The 19,080-nt window shown below is 41.5% G+C and overlaps 1 long non-coding RNA gene across 1 annotated transcript; it reads right to left on the reverse strand.

Moving 5' to 3' along the window:
- Window positions 1-9,801: 9,801 nt before the first annotated feature.
- Window positions 9,802-18,728, reverse strand: LOC136794592 (uncharacterized). The gene is made up of 3 exons (XR_010841582.1): window positions 18,577-18,728; window positions 15,667-15,729; window positions 9,802-9,884 (listed from the first exon to the last, which is right to left on the reverse strand). It is a non-coding gene; the product is annotated as an uncharacterized lncRNA (long non-coding RNA).
- Between the last annotated feature and the right edge of the window lie 352 nt (window positions 18,729-19,080).

Here is a 19,080-nt window from a genome sequence, read left to right on the forward strand (position 1 = left end):
ATTTATTTGACTTCATTCCGTATTTTGAAAGCACATTTTAATTTTTATTTTGCCATGTTTTGTTTTAATTGAGTAGTGAGAGTTTTAGCCCTTTGTATTTAGTACACCCAAGCATCGATCGCTCCCGAAGCAGAGAGTTCAGTATGGGGTATAAGGAGGTGGGGTAGAGAGGTGAAGAGGAGGAGGGGCTAAGCAGGGGAGGGAGGAGCATGTGGCCTCCACCAAACTGTATCCCATGCCCTCTGCTGTCCAGTAGGCTGCTTGTCTGAGGGTCACCTCAAAAGCGTAGTCTGCTGGGACTCCTAAGTGCAGAGGACTTGAGCTCTGTGCTCCCAGGTAGGGCTTCCTCCCACCCGAGGCAAGCACCTCTTCTCTGTAGCTGGGATCCACTCCCAATGAACAGGAATCCTCAATGTACTAAAGAGCAGGCACTTGAAAATGGGTGTATTTTCTTCTATTGTCTCTTTTTCTGTTGAGGGTTGGGATTTGGGAGGGAGAGGAAAGCAAATTTTATTTTCTTGACTGTAAGTTTGTTATTCTTGGTATTGTTTCATTTTTATAATTATACATTAGACTTTGGCACTTGTGTAAAATTATCCCTGCGGATTGAGCAGGAAGTAAAAAACAAGCAAACGGCGATGCTTCAGGTGGTGGCAGGGGTGGGGGTCGCTGAAGGAAGGGTGGGGTGGGAGCGGGTGAGAATCCGGGAAGGTTATGTAACTGAATCACTACTGAGTTGAACAATGGCTTTCATTAGCCGCGGGTACTGCTGATTATAAGGCCAGTAACATTTTAGTACCTGGAGGTTTGACTCTAATTTTTGCACTGATGGTGCCAAAGGGCTCTTTGAGTTAAAAAGAGAGCCAAGAGTGGAGCGGAGAGAGCTGTGGTGGAGAAGGCAGAGCTGCTCCAACCAGCTCCAGAAGCACTTCCTCTGACTTCACTGCTGGAGCTTTTTCCACACTGGTGCATGACTGACCTTAAAAATTGCAGACCAGAACATACACTGGATACTGCAGGCAAGGCGTTGGTAACTGCCTGCTCTAGAATGAATAGTAGTACTGGCAGCGCCCTCCAGAGGATAAATGTTTCAGAACTGTAACTTGAGAACCCCTTCAGTTCTACTGGCTTTCTGTGGTTTTCTTTGTGCATCAGGTATGTATGTTTTGGAGTATTTTTGCCAACTAAAACTAAATCATTTGTCAAATATGAAAATTCTGTTAGTATGCAAGGAGTTCATCCACTGCTCATATCTTTCAGCAGTGCCCTCTGAACTCTGTGGGTAGTTAGGATGTAATTTTACTCTTCCCTGCCATCCCCCCACCCTCTGCCCAAATATATATATATATATATATAATATATATATTATATATATATTATATATATATATATATATATATATATATATATATATATACAATTTTCCCCTCATCACAAGTGGTAAGGATTCCCAACTACTTTTATAAACACCACTACAACTTAACAAGCTCATCTATGTCCAGATTCCTGTTTCTGTTTTTCCAAAACTGATCTATGTTTTTTAAGTAGACCAACTTGGATTGTTGGACCTCATCTATAAATTAGAATTTTATTTTGAGTTGTAGCCCAAGTATAAATTAAATCAAAGTGGGATTAAAATTTTTAGAAGCAGAGGCTAATATATAAGTAAAGCTTGGGACTTGAACTTTCTGTATCTCTTAAGAGAAGCAAGTAAAAACCAAATGGTTACATTGTGCTGCTGGAAATAATGTAGTCACTCCCAACTAAAAGAATTACACCTGTAGTTACTTGACACTAATACCATCTGTGGACAGTTAATCAGGAGAAAGGTAAATACAAATAGAACTTTCATCTTAACTTCAGACACTACAGGGTAATTGCATAATTCTCTAGCACTCATTCCTTTAAGAAGCTTTGTAGGTTACCAGAGTTTTGGTTTCTCTTCTAGCTCAGCCAGTCCCTTGTCCTTAGCAACTATTTGCTTTTCTTTTTCCTGAAGTTTAACCTCTCGTTGGAACAAAACCAGGGCTAACTGGAAAAATATTTTGACCATAGCTCTAGTACTTCCAAATAAATTCATATCCAGATTGTCAAACAAAGCCCCCAAATGAAGTCTAATTCTGAAAAGATTCCACAATTTTGAGTGTTCTTTTTATCTTACCAACCTAACTTCTTCCCTTCTCATGCTGGCCTCCCACACCCTCTGTTTTCTTTTGGCCATTATAATCACATCCATTCGACTTTGATACTCTACCTGCCTTTCAGAATAATGGAATTAGATATTCACCCTGTCTTTGAGTGAGGCTGGTTACCATCAAAGCCATTTATTTTCTCAAAGTTACATGACTAGAAGTTGGAATCTACTTCCATACGGAAAGGTCCAAGGGTGGTAGACAAAGCAACCTTCCCGGAGCAGGAGAGCTGGCTGGGTTTTAGCTATTGCAGTGACCTGCCGTGACCCTGTGCTCTCTCATGTGGCCCTAATGGCCCCTTTGCTATTAAGTGGCAAATTACATTTGGAGTGTCTCCTTCCTTTTCAGAGAACAGAATTAATCAAGGCAAATCAGCAAACCCCCAGAGTGCTGTAATTTAAAATCATGATCACTGCCCTAGAAACGATATATTTGGCATACTTTAAAATCAGCTAACTTGGACTGCTTGAGTTGTCTTGGCTATTAGGACCTAAACGGTTACTATTATATTATGCTGCACAGAAGGTATATTTTATAAGCTTTTTGGCTTTCTTTTCCCTAAAACAACTCTAACAGCTGTTAGAAAGGATGAGTCCCTCTAAAGTCTTTTTGTTAATGTGTTTATGGAAGCGGGTGGGGAGCTAGTGTGATAGTAGAGGAGAAGAGCCCATTTTTTCCTTATTTTCAAAGCTAAAGAAAATAATTATGCTTCCTGTGAGTTGTCATTTACTCGCATACTTTTTCTTTTTGCTATTGTTAAATTTGGTGTATTATGTGGAGCTTCTCTATTTCAAACTGGAAGCTGTCTTCTTTGAAGGTGGTATATGATGTTATTTTGAGCTACTAGAGCTTTGGTCGATATTTCCTTCCCTATGTGTCACGGGGGGCACCTTTCAGAACTGTGTACAGAAGACCTCAAACAGAAAATTAGTAGAGCCTTCCAGTCAGCTTTCTGCTGGCTAGCTTTTTTGCCCCCAGTAATACAATTTTTGTTTTGTAAATCGTTTTTGCTGACTTTTCCGCCCCTTTTCAAAGTGATCTGACAAATTGTTTTTTCCTCAAGAAAAGAGTTCCTTTGCCTCATTCTTCCCCACTGGTACTGATGGTTTTGAAAATAAAGTTGGTAGGAAAAAATTGTACCTCCTAGAAGGAAGCCCTGTCCACCATTTCCAGGTGCCAATGGCTAAGCAGACGTACTGCAGACATAACTGTAACGCACACTGTGGGTTATTCTTAGTCAGCCTCTTCCTGCTAGAACATTTTATTTTCCTTGTTCACCATACAATCATGTACTCTTTAACAGAAATTACTTTTAAAGAAATCTGGAACTATCTTAAAAAAACTTTATTAATAATCATGTATTTTTACTGATCACATTTTGAAATGCCTAAAAGACTTTATTGTTCTAATTATCCAGATGTACCTTTGTAAAATAGCTCTTTTATGAATTAGCTAATAAGGCTGTATGTTTCTGGAACAAAATATTGGTCATCTAAAAACTCTGTTTTCTGGGGTCTGGGAAAATAGAAAATGAGAATTCAAATATTAAATATGCTTAAAGGAACCAAGTATGTGACTTTTTATTTATATTCCTCTTGATTTGTCTTATACAAGTTATGTTAGAAAAGTTTTGGCACCAAGGAGGCCTTAAGTGATCTTACTGGCAGTGACTGTCAGATATCTTCCTGCTTGTCAGAGCATCTTTACTAGTGAGACCAGCGAGTTGATCTCTGTAATATATAAACTTCCATGAGGACACTCACAGCTGGAATTGCCCCAGCGTCTGGGGCAGCTTTGTTGTTGTTTTTCTAACAGCTTTATTGGGATATAATTCACATAACATACAATTTACTCATTTAAAATGTACAATTCAATGATTTTTTTAATATATTACATTATTTTTTAAATGTTGGTAAAATATATATAACAAAATTTTTAAGTGTACTTTAGTGGGATAAATAGGGCAGCTTTTATGGCTCACTTAAAGATAACTTTGGTTTAATGCTACGCTAAATGAAATAAGACATCTTTATTACCATTCTTATACTCAGTGTTGGACTTCCTAGACTACCAACATTTCTGTGCTTTTATGGATCCCATTTCAACTCTCCCATTTCAAAACCTTGAGTTTTGGGCTCTTTGGTATGTTGGTTTTGACATAAGGGTGTAATTTGATTTATTCTTGGGATAATAGTTTAGTTTCCCGTCATTCAGAAGTGCATTTGGCTGATAGAGCTAATAAGCATAATAAAAGATGCTTAGGGGGAGTTCCCAGGTGGCCTAGTGGTTAGGATTCTGGGCTTTCACTGGGGTGGCCTGGAGTCAGTCCCTGGTCAGGGATCTGAGGTCCCGCAAGCCCCATGGTGCGGTCAAAAAATTAAAAATAAATTAATAAAAATGCTTAGGATTTTGTAGATCTTTTAAACCTTAAAAAAAATTGAGTCAAATGTACTTTGCAGGGCTTCCCTGGTGGCGCAGTGGTTGAGAATCCGCCTGCCGATGCAGGAGACACGGGTTCGTGCCCTGGTCCGGGAAGATCCCACATGCCGCGGAGCAACTAAGCCCGTGAGCCATGGCCGCTAGGCCTGCGCGTCCGGAGCCTGTGCTCCGGAACGGGAGAGGCCACAACAGTGAGAGGCCCGCGTACTGCAAAAAAAAAAAAAAAAAAATGTACTTTGCAGAAATTAACCTGTCTGTACTATTAGCTCTGTTTATAAACATAACTGATAGAAGAAATAAACACCCATACTATTCCCACTTGCTCCTAGACATCCATCTCCTTATGGGAATGGAGTAGGTCAAACCCTGTCTTTGCATGTGAGCAATTACTTCCACTTTTTGCCATCCTCTTTAAGCCAAATGACTAGTTCACCAAAGTTTTAATACCGACTTGAAAGATAAGAGGATCTATACTGATGAAAAATTTGCCCTTCAGTTGAACTTGATCTCTTCCTATTATGACAAATGTCATAAAACATTACAGATAAATAGCTAGATGTAGGTGTTTTCCTTTTCTGTAATGTCAAGTATAATTCTTGTGACTGAGAGAAAACACTTCAAGGGAATATTTTCTTTTGCCTCCTGTTATTACTAGCGAGACATCATCATTCCCTGAGCATCAGCTGAGGCCTTGTTTTGAAATCATTTAAGGTAGGCAGAGCTCTCTATTCTAGTCCTTTCCCTTCATTCGATTAGGGTGCTGTTGAACCAGTAACTTAAGGCTTCCTTTACAGCATTTGATTTCAGAGGATCCCTTTCTTTGTAGGTGTGACCACAGGGTTGGGGCTGCCTGAACACGTTCTGATCAGTAACAATAATTAGGGTACATCTTGGTGATCTTTTAAAACATTTTGGAGACATGTCTATACAGAGAAATTTTTTCTACTATCTTATTATTTTAAATATTAAAGGCAGTTAGCATGATATAATGTGGCAGTTCTCAATCTTTTTGATCTCAGGACCACTTTATACTCTTAAAAATTATTGACCTTGGGCTTCCCTGGTGGCGCAGTGGTTGAGAGTCTGCCTGCCGATGCAGGAAACACGGGTTCGTGCCCTGGTCCGGGGGGATCCCACATGCCGCGGAGCAGCTGGGCCCGTGAGCCGTGGCCGCTGGGCCTGCGCGTCCGGAGCCTGTGCTCTGCAACGGGAGAGGCCACAGCAGTGAGAGGCCCACATACCGCAAAAAAAAAAAAAAAATTATTGACCTTATGGAGGAACTTAAGTTCATGTGGATTATTATAGCTATTGATATTTACTTTATTAGAAATTAAAATGAGAAAATTTATGAGAAATGAGAAAAGTAATAACATTAATTCATTTAAAAATAATGGTAAACCCATTACAGGTTTTTATGAAAAATTCCTATATTTTCCACAATAAAAGTATTTATTCAGAAGAGTGCTTTATAGTTTTCAAATCTCTAAGACCTGGCATAATAGAAGATAACTGAATCCTAATATCTATTTCTGTGTGCCATCTGGTATGATACATCGTTTTGGTTGAGATAGATGAGGAAAATCTAGCCTCACACAGACATATTTATAAAAGGGAAAATAATAGCTTTTCAGATAATTTTAGATATTCTTTTTGATAATACACTGAAATTTGACAGGTGGTGACTTTTAAAAAACATAGCTGCAGTGTGGAATCTGAAGCCATATCAATGAAATTTTTATACTTTGTCACAAATGTATCAATCCATTTAATACTTTAAATGTGTAAAGAATGGAATATTTTTCCCATCCCGTGCATGATTTTATAATACCCTGTATTGACCATTGGGAAAATATTGGTTTACTGAATTATTCAGGTCTTCAAATGTTAATACTTTTTTAAATATAATATCAAAAAAAATCACATTGGTTAATATCAACAGCCAATCTCATCAGAAAGGTCTCATGGTGGTATATACAAATTTCCAAAGCTTTTTTTTTTTTTTTTTTTCCCCTCGGTACGCGGGCCTCTCACCGTTGTGGCCTCTCCCGTTGCGGAACACAGGCACCGGACGCGCAGGCTCAGCGGCCATGGCTCACGGGCCCAGCCACTCGGCGGCATGTGGGATCTTCCAGGACCGGGGCACGAACCCGTGTTCCCTGCATCGGCAGGCGGATTCTCAACCACTGCGCCACCAGGGAAGCCCTCCAAAGCTTTTAATTTTTGCTTAAAGGCTCACACTTTATCATTGGCAACAAATCAGTTGTTTTCCTTCACATACAGGCTCACTTTTTCCGTTTTGAGAAAAGATCTGCCAAATACAGAAATCTGAATAGCATCGCCTTATCAGTCATTCTTTCAAGTTCAAATAATCCTCCATTTGGGGGGAAAAAAAAAGGCTAGTTTAGCACCCAAGTCCAGCAATTGCACAAGTACTTTTCCTTCAGACACAACTGTGGTACTTTTGTATGTGGCAGAGGTGCTTTATGCATATTTCCCATTTTGTCACAGAGCTGTTAAAAGACGTGTTCTCAAGGGTTGAGATTTAATAAAATTTTTAATTTTTACTGCTTCATCAAGGGCATTCTGAAGTGAAAGTGGCAGTGTTTGTATTGCAAATGAGTGGCGGTGAAGAAAGCAATGGCTCTTAGTGAACTTTAGTGTCATTACCTTGATTTAGGCTACAGCAGCTTCACCCTCCATTGCTCTTTTGCACCATTAGTGTAAATGTTAACATAGTGAAAAGGCACATGGTGTTTTAGTAGTTTAGTAGTTTTACTCCCTGGATGCTTAGTAGTGAAAATAGTTTTGACTCCCTGGATACTATGAAAGGGGCTTGGAGACCCCTGGAGGCTTGCAGACCACACTTGCAGAATTGTTGATGTAGTGAAAAGGGCCTGGACTTAGATGATCTGGGTTCAATTCCACCTCTTCTCCTTACTTGCTGTGCAACCTTGAGCAGATTACTCTCTCAGTTTCCATTTTCTAATCTGTAAATCGGGGTAAATAATACTTAGCCTAACAGTTGTTGGAAGAATTGGTAAGTGAGAAATCATCACATATGTAACTGGTGTCTCTCCAAAGTTTTTTTTTTTTCATTGTAGGATTTGAGTACTTAAAGCAGGAAAGGTGAAAAATGATTAATAAATTTAGAATAGGTAAAATATCTCTTACCAATATAGCAGTATTTCATGTTTTATAATGGTTTCGTGTGTCTAAACCCTAGGTTCTTAGGGTGTGTGATGTGTGTGTACGTTCATTTTTAAAGAATTGGTTGTTGACCTCTATAATAATATACTTGTTTAACCTAATTGTTCTTCTAAATGGAAAGAAAGAAGGAAGGGAGGGAGGGAAGGAGGAAGGAAGGAAGGAAGGAAGGAAGGAAGGAAGGGAGACAAAAGCTGTGCAGTTTTAGAGAGACCTGTATATTGGAAACCTGTATATTGTGCTGTTTTGATGCTACTGTTATAAGGGGGTGGACTGTGGTGGTAGTAGATGTTCCAGAAATTTCAGTAATCATGTGGAATTAGTGGTTTTCATCTTGCCCCCTTCTATTAATGCAATGTGCTACTACTACTTGGGTTTATCTTCCATTTAAAGCTAGATCTTGGCAGTTTTGAAACATCTTTATTCTCTTAAATTATATGACTGCTTTCATTCTTTTTAATTAATGGGAGAATGAGTTATATTGTGGTAATTTTTTTTTGTGTGTGTGGTACACGGGCCTCTCACTGTTGTGGCCTCTCCCATTGCAGAGCACAGGCTCCAGACGCGCAGGCTCAGTGGCCATGGCTCACAGGCCTAGCCGCTCCGCGGTATGTGGGATCCTCCCGGACCGGGACACGAACCCGTGTCCCCTGCATCGGCAGGCGGACCCTCAACCACTGCGCCACCAGGGAAGCCCTATTGTGATAATTTTAATGAGAGTTTGTGTTTTCCTAAAAATGCGCTGATCACCACGTCTACAGCACTAAAGAGCATGAGTGATTTTCATATTTAGATCATGATAGTACTTTAAGACGACCTTTTCTGGAGAACCCGAACCCAGACATCATGGCCTGAAGTCCAGTGTGTGGCAGGGTTTCTGGATTTCTCTCTGCCTTCCCTCCTATCCATAGGGAGAGGACCATATATAGGGCCAGGGAAGCAGGACCACACCATATTTGAGTTCTTTCCACTCTGTTCTATTAGCAGGTTGTCTAACCTAGAATAAGTCCTTACCTTATCTGAGCCTCTGTTTTCTCATCTTACACTGAGCAAGTCTGTGAAATGGATTACACAGGAACATAGAGGCAGCTTACCTCTTGCTTTCTGGCTAGTCTCAGGGAGGCTTTATCATTTCCCTACCTCGTATGTTGCTCCAAATAAGAGTATAATTTTAGTATCGCTCACTGAAGGACGTTTCTTTTTCTCCTATTCTTTGGAATATTTATCTTCTTATTTTGATAGCTTCCTCTAGTTCAGTATCACCTATAGTCTGATGAAGTGTTATTTGCATTCTTATTTTGTCCTGATCTCCTGCCACTTTACGAGAAACTTGGGGTTTTTTCTGGAAGAAGATCTGACATTCCTGGTTCAGAGGAGACTTTCTGAGCATCGGCTGAGGGGAGGCTGACAGATCTTATCTCCAACCCAGCTCATGTCCCGAGTGATGGCCTATTCTGAAAGGTTTATGAAACTTAGAGAATTTACGGTGATTGAGTGCCCACAACATGAGCTAGCTGGATCGATTATTTAGCAAGCAAATGCACTATCAAAAAAACTGGTCCAGCCACAAGAAGAAGTCCCAGAGAACTTGGAAGCTTCCATGCAATCCAATATTTATAAATTAACAGCTCAAGGACAAAACTTTTCCTATGCCATGCCACCTACTGAAAGTAGAAGAGTCGGATATTCTTGACTGTCACTTTTTTTTCTTTTAGAAATTGTGCTCTTTGGGATACATTCTAACCTGCTACAGCAGTCAGTGACATTTAGCTGCAATACATAAAAAGCCTAATGTTTGCTTCGGGGAGGGGAGGGGGACGGGTATCTGCGTTCTAGGAAGAGTGTGTAGGGAAGGTTCTGGGTCTTCAGACTTGAGTTATGATGGATTTCCAACTTCCTTCTTCCTCTCTCTTCAGAGAAGTTCTGAGCAGGAATCTTTCTGCCTTGGTCCAGAACGGCTTAGCAGCAGCACTAAATAGTTGATTGATTAATTGGTCAACTGATTCCCGCCTTTGTTTCAGAAAACAAAGACTTGGAGGAGCAGAGTGTCTGAAATGGTTTGAGGAAAAAAATAAAACATAGGCCTTAGGGAAGGGAGGCTAAGGATCAAGCTCGTTTACAGTACTTGTTCTGAGGGCCTGTGATTTTTTTTATTTTTTTTCATTCAAAATGTCTTTTTGATTTAGCCCTTGCTCTGTTCCGGCTGTAGCCAGGTCACTTTGCCACACGTGTGGACATCTAAAACCCCGTGAGAATTGCCTCCTTGTGCTCTGCCATCTGCCACGCACGTGGCTACCCATCTGGCTTTGCGAAAACACTACGCTCATCGCAGCATTTTCCTGCGCAAGAGCCTACGATGACTTTACGGTTACTGCTGTACAGAGACTGAACTCTGCTTAGTGTCTGAGATGTTCATGATTTATCCAGCCAACCTGATTTCCCTCTACTGCCTGCCATGAACCTGCTTCTCCAGGAGGGCTTAGCCTCCTCCCTTGTCTTCCTCACCTGGCATCCAGGTCCTGCCTCAACCTTTGCTTCTATGTCCGTCATCTGAAATGCACCTGGTCCTCCTCTCTGTCTAACTGTATCCTGCTCCTCTTCTCCAGCTCACCCTTTTCATTTCCTGCAACCACTAGTTACTGTTCCCTTGGCCTAACTCTTCCTGCAGTCATGGTTTTCCCTTGTACCCCACCTGACCGCTGCATCTCCACTTAGAGGACGAGTGTGCTCCAGGGCCCGCTCTGTACAGTGCAGGCTGCCACATTTTGGGAGGGCTCCGCCGTGAGTGTGAAAGGAGTAGCTACAGTTTATTAGTACGAGCTATGGGGTGAGGTGCTGCCCCCTTTCTGTACGCTACCCCTAATCTTCACAAGCACCCCGAGAGCTAAGTGGTTCTCCCCTTTTTTAATAGATGAGGCAACTGAAGCTAGTGGTGATTATGATGTTCCCAGTGGAATAGCCAGAATTCAAGGCAAGGTCTGTCTTCCACCAAAGCCTGTCTTTATCACTCCACTGTGGAAAGGACACCCCACTGTTTTTAAAAGTGTTTACAATCAAATAGCGAAGACAAATACATGAACATCACTTTTCTACCTTTCTCCCTTACTAAACTGGAGTTACTTACACTGGACTAAAGGGGCAGAACTTTGCATGTCATTTAAGGTGTTTGACCCTGGGAGTGGTTTGGACGTAGCTGAACATAAAAAAGATGAATTCAGCAACTGAGTTACACTGAGTTGTGTAGTGTAGAAATGGGACAGTTAGGAAGCAGAGAGATTAGTGGAAGCTGCTGTGATATCCAACAGGAAGCTCCAATCTGGTTAAGTGACAGAATGGGGGCAAAGTGGTATAGTTAAGATAGAATTTACAGATATTGGCATGTAAGTTAATATGCAACATATAGGAGAGGGAGGAGCTTTAAAAAATGACAGTTTTGCAAACTTATGGTCACCAAAAGGGAAAGGGGGAGGAATAAATTAGGAGGTTGGGACTAACATACACAATACTATACATAAAATAGATAACCAACAAGGAAGGACCTCCCGTATAGCACAGGGAACTCTACTCGATATTTTGTAATAACCTGTAAGGGAAAAGAATCTGGCTGAATCACTGTGCTATACACCTGAAACTAACTCGATATTGTAAATCAACTATGCCTCAATTTTAAGGAAAAGAAAAAAGGGACTTCCCTGGCAGTCTAGCGGTTAAGACTTCCACTGCAGGGGAATCGCTAGTCAGGGAACTAAGATCCTGCATGCCGTGCTGTGCGGCCAAAAAATAAAATAAATTAAAAATGTAAAAAGTCAAAAAGAAAAAAAAAAAAAAAACATAAAAAAAGACTGTTTCGTGGACCTAAGAGATTGGTATTGCCCTTAACAGAAGTCAGGAATCGTGGAGGAGAGATAGACTTTGAGGGGAGAATTAGTTTAACTTGGCCATGTTGAGTTTTAGGCAGCAGTATATCAGCTTGTGGATGTCCACCAAGAAGCTGCAAATACAGTCCCGGAGCTGAATTGAGTTGAGCCATACATGTGAGTTGTCCCAGCTGGATTAAGGACAGGAGCCTTGTGTTCATAAATTCTAAGAGTTGAAAGTACTGAGTCCGCCAACTGATGAATGGATAAACAAAATGTGCCTATCCGTACAATGGAATGTTCTTTAGCCACAAAAAGAAATGAAGTACTGACACATGCTACAACATGATGGACTTGAAAACATTACACTAAGTGAAGAAACCAGTTACAAAGGACCATATATTGTATGATTCATTTATATGAAATGTCTAGAATAAGTAAGTCCACAGAGACCGAAAGTAGATTACTGGTTGTCAGAGGCTGGGGAGAGGGGACATTGCTAAGGGTATGGAGTGGTTAAAATATTCTGGAATTTTTTGTGGTGATGAAAATGTTCTGGGATTAGGTAGTGGTGATAGTTACACAACGATGCAAATATACTAAAAACCATTGAATTGTACACTTTAAAAGGGTGAATTTTATGGCATGTGAATTATACCTTTTAAAAAATGGAAGAGGGCTTCCCTGGTGGGGCAGTGGTTGAGAGTCCGCCTGCCGATGCAGGGGACGTGGGTTCGTGCCCCGGTCCGGGAAGATCCCACATGCCGCGGAGCGGCTGGACCCGTGAGCCATGGCCGCTGAGCCTGCGCGTCCGGAGCCCGTGCTCCGCAACGGGAGAGGCCACAGCGGTGAGAGGCCCACGTACCGCAAAAAAAAAAAAAAAAAAAAAAATTAAAAATGGAAGAGAAAAGTACCTCGGAGATCACCTACTCTGTCCCCACACCTAGGGATTCAATGCTTTCATCCATCCTCTACTTACACTGGAGATGCTTAAACATCTCCTGTCATGGGGAACTTAACTCTCTCACACAGTAACTCATTCCATGTCTTTGGACCTCTAACTGGTGTATGTGGCATAGTGGATACAGAACATGGACTTTGGACATCAGACAGTCTTGCCTTTGCCACTTACTAACTTGCATGGCATTGGGCAAGTTAGTAAACTTCACTAAGGCTCGATTTCATCATCTGCAAAATGGGGAAAATAATAGTACCTGCCTCACAGGGTTGCACTGAGGAAATGAAACAATGCATGTAAAGTGCAGCAACACTTAGATTTTTGTTCTTTATCGCCTGCTCTTTCAACAGCACCGAATACCTAGTAAGGGCCCAATTACTACACTTAACGATTTGGTGGTCCAATAGCCCCAAAAGTCTAGAGCACCAAGTTGAGGAACACAGGACAATGACATTATGGGAACAAGCTGTGAAGGTGGTTTTTTGTGGGTTTTGTTTTTTAAGAATCTTGATAGGCTCTACTGATGCATTTACTGTCAGTGAGGTCAATTTGCCAACAGTTTTGTTTTTCCCTTCAAGAGGCACCTGCACAATGTGGCAAGGGATCCGAGGTGCTTTGGGATCTCGACAGCGGTATGGTGACCAGGCAAGATGCGTGGGAGATTGCATTTAATTCTCCCCCAAAGATCCAATAACGCTAAGCGGGTTGACAGTAGTCTTATTTAGCATAAGACAGCTGACCCGAACCTTCCTAATATCCCAACGCTCTTTGGTAATTAAACGACATACACAGAAGGATAGTTGGTAAAGTGTGTGAAAGCAAGAAGGAGTTGTTTCCTAGATTCTTGTCCTAACCTCAGCCTTCTTATCCTTGTTTTGGCGAAGGTTAGACAAGTGCTCTGAAATGATGGGGCACCAAATCCTAGACAGGAGACAATTTATGCAGGTTCCATCATCTAGAATATTTGGTAACCTTTTACAAGCCGTTTGTCATATTATGTGTCTAGTGCAATCCTGGTGTTAGCTGAAGATGTCTGGGTAATCTCCTGTATTGCTTTGTAAAATACTGTAATAAACCCCGTAGCGGCTAGCTGCCTTCAATAGCTTTGCACCCAGGGAGCATCCACTCCCACCTCTCATTCTCTCCGCTTCCTACTCCCCACCCCCTACCTCATTCCCCCCTGCTGGGGAGCTGGAACAGCAGCCAGTGTTACTTTCAGAGGAATAAAAGAACCTAAATCTCCCTGCCTGCTTTTTTTTTTTTTTTTTAAGGTTGCTTTTTAAAAAAAAAAATTTATTGGAGTATGTTGATTTACAAGGTTGTGTTAGTTTCAGGTGTACAGCAAAGCGAGTCAGTTATATATATACATATATCCACTCTTTTTTTAAGATTCTTTTCTCATACAGGTCATTACAGAGTATTGAGTAGAGTTCCCTGTGCTATACAGTAGGACCTTATTAGTTGTCTATTTTATCTGTAGTAGTGTCCTCGCCTGCTTTTTTAAGTGGTTTGGTTGTTTCCAGATGTCAGGAGTGTGAAGTATTGCCCCTAATCAATGTTTTAACCTTCTTGTTGATATTTATTTCAGCTGTGTTGAATATACTCTATTAAACTGAACATACTCTATTAAACTGAACTCCATGGATGGGAGAGTACATCTGAATTTCTCTCTGTTCTCTGGAGACATCATAATATTTCCTATTATCGGAGGTTATTGTTTTGCTAGGATATTAATGAGCAGTTTCCCTGCAGGAGTTATCATTGCTTCTTCCTTCCTTCAGCCCCCAAACAGTTTTGAATTAACATGGAAACCAAGCTTAATTTCTTGAATCATCTCCTCTGGTTTTGAATCTCTTTCTCCGTTTCATGCTACTGTAGATAATTTGACGCTCCCATCTGTCCATTTCCTCTGACCCTGCTACTGATAATGTGATTAAACCCTTCACTCTGTTGCTTTTCATTTACTTCTCAATTATTTCTGATCATGTGCGCTGTATTTTCTTTATTTGGATCCAAGGTATAATTAGGGAACAGAGCTGAACAAAAGAGGCTGGTTTTTCTTTCTCTCTCCTTGGCGGTGAGTGAAAAATGCTGTCCAGCACGTCCGGTGGGATACCAACTGGTATGTGTCTTTTGTAACAGCCTAGGGATGTAGCAGATCCAGATGTGTGATGGAAGCTTGTTTACCTTACTTGGTGCTTAAGGAGATGTTCAGATATTGTTACTTTGAAGCACTGCTTCTATTTTTATTATCTAATATTTATTAAATGTCAACCATATGGTCAGTAAAACACGAAGAATAGCATAGTTCTGTCTGGATTAAGAACCTAGAGTACATGTGAGTTTGGTTTTAGCACTAATGGCCAAAAAAAAAAAGGTACAGTGGACAATGCATATCATCCTAGGGCATGTTTTCCAAATATGTTCTATTAAATTAATAAACATTAGACCCTGCCCCTGGGGGAGGAATATATAAAACAAGGCACAAAATAAGAGAGAAAAATAAAATACACTGGGAACTTCCTTTAAAAGTAAGATTGATTTAAAAGTAAGATTTAACTTTTGCTCTTATTTCAAGTGATAGGTTGAATTTTCCAGCTATTTTGGTTTCACCTCGTTTTTCATTCCACAAAGAACGTTTTGATCTTTTCATTTGGCCCAAGGCAAAATTGGTGGCTTGGCTCCGTTAACAAGGAGAAAGCCTGGAACTTAGCGGAGCAGGAGTTTGGACTGTAGTTCACTTAACCAAGAAGTGGCATAGCTTTGTCAGTTACAGTCTCTACACCACAGGTTCTATATGTATTACATGAGGAGGGCAGAGTTAAAATATAACCATATTAGAAGGAGAATTTTCTGGTTTAAAATCAGAAAATACAACTTGGGGGCTCACGATGGACTACCACATCGTCACAAGGGCTGAGATGAGGAACCCATGTGATGGTGGCCATGAGAACACTTTGTAAACTGTGAAGCGCTGTACAATCGTTAATTGTTATGAGATGGACTAGGCACCTACCTGTTGACAGAATCGAAGAGTATTTATCCTGAGAACTCTTACTATCCATTTGCATATGTTTACCTGTAAGAAATGTATCCAAACGTATTTACTCCTGCATTCAGATTTATTTTGCCTTTTTTTTTTTTTTTTTGCGGTACGTGGGCCTCTCACTGCTGTGGCCTCTCCCATTGCAGAGCACAGGCTCCGGACGCACAGGCTCAGCGGCCACAGCTCACGGGCCCAGCCACTCCACGGCATGCGGGATCCTCCCGGACCGGGGCACGAACCCGTGTCCCCTGCATCGGCAGGCGGACTCTCAACCACTGCGCCACCAGGGAAGCCCAATTTTGCTTTTAATGAGGCAGGGGCAGGGGCAGCAGTGTTGCGAAGAGGACTGGAATCAATGGGGTTGCCTCTCTGGACCTCACAGGAGTGAGGGAGCTCCTGGAAGGCAGGGACCATGTGTGTCCCCCACCTCTGGGACAGGGCCTGGTGCCTAGTAGTAGCCACTAAGCAACTGTTCACCAAACCCAGCTGAAGATTGAAAACACATCCTCAGCAGTAACTTCTGTTATTTGATAACCTCTCTCACGCCTGCCCCCAACTACCGCTTTATCCAACTACTCCATAAACCAGATCCCTAGAGCACCATGGAAAAGTAAAAATCTTGTCCTTGGGAGTTGGGACAGGGAAGACTTGCTTCCTCTTTTGGTTATTAAATGTCTTTCTGTGTAGGCAATTTTACTTGGATCTTTGTTTCTTCTTGCTGTGCTGTTTTTATTTTTTTCAATTTACTTTCTTTATTCCTCTTTCCCCACCAAATTTTTAAGTCAATCATAATCACCTCTACAGTGCGCCTAATTAATTAGCATTTGAAAAGCAGTGCATCCATCAGACTGGGGGAAGGGTGACTCGGGGTCAATTTGTATGCTGAAGAACAAGGTATTATTGTGTGTGCCAAGCTTCACCCAAGTGCTTGAAAATGCATGAAGAAAACCATCCTTCCTCTAGCAGGAGCTACAGTCTGATTTGGAGCCTTAAAAGCAGCAGATATATTGAGATACTTTTTCCTTTTACTCCACTCACTGTTTCCATTCCTGCATCTGTATGCATGTGTGTGTTATAAGAAGTCATTTAAAAAACAAGCACGACGTTCATCTATTCAGATTGGCCTTATTTTGGAACGATCTTCCTTTCATGTAAATAGATTCCCTTTTTTGAACAAGGTCGTTAATGCTGTTTACCTAGTAACACTTGAGTGTGTCAATAATATCACTTTTGTCAAGAGAGCATTTAAGTAGTTACTGCATTTTCTTTTTTTTTTTTTTTTTTTTTTTTTTTGCGGTATGCGGGCCTCTCACTGTTGTGGCCTCTCCCGTTGCGGAGCACAGGCTCCGGACGCACAGGCTCAGCGGCCATGGCTCACGGGCCTAGTTGCTCCGCGGCATGTGGGATCCTCCCGGACCAGGGCACGAACCCGTTTCTCCTGCATCGGCAGGCGGACTCTCAACCACTGCGCCACCAGGGAAGCCACTGCATTTTCTAGTATTAAATGTCTTCACTGAATTTAAAGAAAAGTGCCCATGCATCTAAAGAGAAAGGCCCAAACACATACGGCATGTTTTTACTTTCAACAGTAAGTATTACATGCCTTCAAAGATTGAAATTTACTTTTAGTCTTGGGCCAAGGAGACAGGCTAAGAACCCAAGAATTTAGAGGTGGACTGTAGCTCATTCAGCCTCCTAATCCAATGTTGGAATACCTTCTACGGCAATCCTAGTGGATGGCCATCTGTCTGCTTGTATACTTCCAATGCTGGGGAGCTCATTACTGCCTGAGGCAGCTCATAAATTCTTTCTTATTTGAGCTAAAATCAGCCTGTGACTTCTGTCCATTGGTCCTGGTTATGGAGCAACGTAGGAAAACTCTTAAGTATTTGAAGACAGCTGCAACATCTTCCTTTAGTCTTTTCCAAATTAAGATAACTAGAGCCTTTTAAATTAAGACTTTTGCCTGGAATCTGGAAGAACAAGAATGGAAATGATTGTTATACCATGCAATAGCCAACATGATACTTTTGTTGCAATTGCAGCTAGCAGGTAGGCGTCTCTTCTAGTATTTCAAACTTGGGCAGAGCCCAAGGAGTCCAGTTCCTGAATGTAACCCATGCCTCGTTTAGCTAGGAGCTGTGAGAAATCTGTCCCGGGTGAATAGAAATCCTGCTATCTTCTTCCTGTTGCTCTTCGGAATTCCTTGAGATGGCACAAGGTCCTAAAAATTGCTTTGAGATAAAATTTAAAGGTTTTCCTTTAGAAGGGAAAATTAAATGCACCAGAATGTAAACTTTTTGAAAGTAGAAACCCTGTCCAATTTTTCTTTCTGTCCCCTATAGTGTCTAATATCCTACCTGGCAGATAGAAGCTGCTGGATGAATTGTTGTTCTACTGAGCTGAAAAAGAGAACTGGTCAACATTATGTTGAAATATATATGTATTTGGGAGGTATATATATGTAATGTATGCGAAATACATATGTGTTCATATATAGAGAGACATATATATATATATACACATACATATGCACACACATTTTGTTTTTTACCTTTATAATATCCCGAAGTCATTTTATAATAATTCATAGGAAGACTTAATGCCACTGTTCAGACAAAACTGTTCTCTGGATAAACTGTAAATACCAAACATGTGGGGTAATGTGAAAAGTGTCATCTTGGGCTTCCCTGGTGGCGCAGTGGTTGAGAGTCCGCCTGCCGATGCAGGGGACACGGGTTCGTGCCCCGGTCCGGGAAGATCCCACATGCCGCGGAGTGGCTAGGCCTGTGAGCCATGGCCGCTGAGCCTGCGCGTCCGGACACTGTGCTCCGCAATGGGAGAGGCGTACCGCAAAAAAAAGAAAAAGTGTCATCTTACCTTTACATCCCGAGGTTGTTGCGTAAAGAAAGCAGACCCTTTTCTATGAACCTTCCATCGCTAAAGTGATTCTGCTTTGCTCCCAGATAGAATATCGCCATCCTATTCCTCATCTTCCTGTCTCTTCCTCCTGTTCAATTGTATCACTTCTTCAGCTGCTCTTGGTACTGGAGCCTGAGAAGGCAAACAATGAGAGGGTGAGCAAAAATGCAGCTTCTTCAGTCCTTGCTTAACATTTTACCCAATTTGACTTAAATGAGTTTAACCCCTTCTCACAATGACCTTTGACCAGCATCCTTCAAGCAGCATGCTCCCTCCCTCTCCCCCCACAGCCAGAGGCCCCAGGTTTTAACCCAGCTTTGCTACTTCTTTACTGAGTGATTTATACCTATCACATGGTATGATGGAAGCCGGGAGGCCATAGAGGAGAGGTGGCCGTGGGAAGTCCATCACAAGCAAAATGCTGCTTTTAGACATGAGCATAGAAGCCTTACTATCTTGGGA

The sequence above is a fragment of the Kogia breviceps genome, chromosome 7, assembly GCF_026419965.1.
Source record: "Kogia breviceps isolate mKogBre1 chromosome 7, mKogBre1 haplotype 1, whole genome shotgun sequence".
NCBI classification, from domain to species: domain Eukaryota; kingdom Metazoa; phylum Chordata; class Mammalia; order Artiodactyla; family Physeteridae; genus Kogia; species Kogia breviceps.